We start from the raw sequence: 686 nt of genomic DNA, 5'->3' as shown, positions 1-686 counted from the left end.
TTGAGCCACCGCGCCCGGCCATAATTTTTATATTTTTAGTAGAGATGGCGTTTCACCATGTTGGCCAGGCTGGTCTCAGCCTCCTGACCTTATGATCCGTCCGCCTCGGCCTCCCAAATTGCTAGGATTACAGGCATGAACTACCATGTCCAGCCTCTCTATATATATATAGATAGAAAAAGTTTAAATACAAAAATTTTAATAATAAAAGTCAAAAAATTACTGCTGCTTGTTTGGTTGGTAAAAAAAAAAAAAGTTAAAAAATAACAGATGGTGCCCAGGCGCAGTGGCTCACACCTGTGATCCTAGCACTTTAGGAGGTTCAGGTGGACAGATCACTTGAGGTCAGGAGTTTGAGAACAACCTGGCCAACGTGACAAAAACTCATCTCTACTAAAAATACAAAAAAAATTGGCCGGGCATGGTGGCATGTGCCTGTAGTCCCAGCTACTTGGGAGGCTAAAGCATGAGAAATGACGTGAATGAGGGAGACAGAGGTTGCAGTGAGCTGAGCTTGCATCACTGCATTTCAGCCTGGGCAACAGAGCAACACTCTGATTCAAAAAAACAACAACAGAAAAGAAAAACAGATGGTGAAGCTGCAGAGACAAGTGAACACTTATACACTGTTGGTGGGTTTGTAAGTTAGTTCAGCCCCTATGAAAAGCAGTTTGGGGCCGGGCGTG

Source organism: Sapajus apella, unplaced genomic scaffold, assembly GCF_009761245.1.
Source record: "Sapajus apella isolate SASKATOON/1434 unplaced genomic scaffold, GSC_monkey_1.0 scaffold20, whole genome shotgun sequence".
Taxonomy (NCBI): Eukaryota; Metazoa; Chordata; class Mammalia; order Primates; family Cebidae; genus Sapajus; species Sapajus apella.
This window is presented reverse-complemented; position numbering follows the sequence as displayed.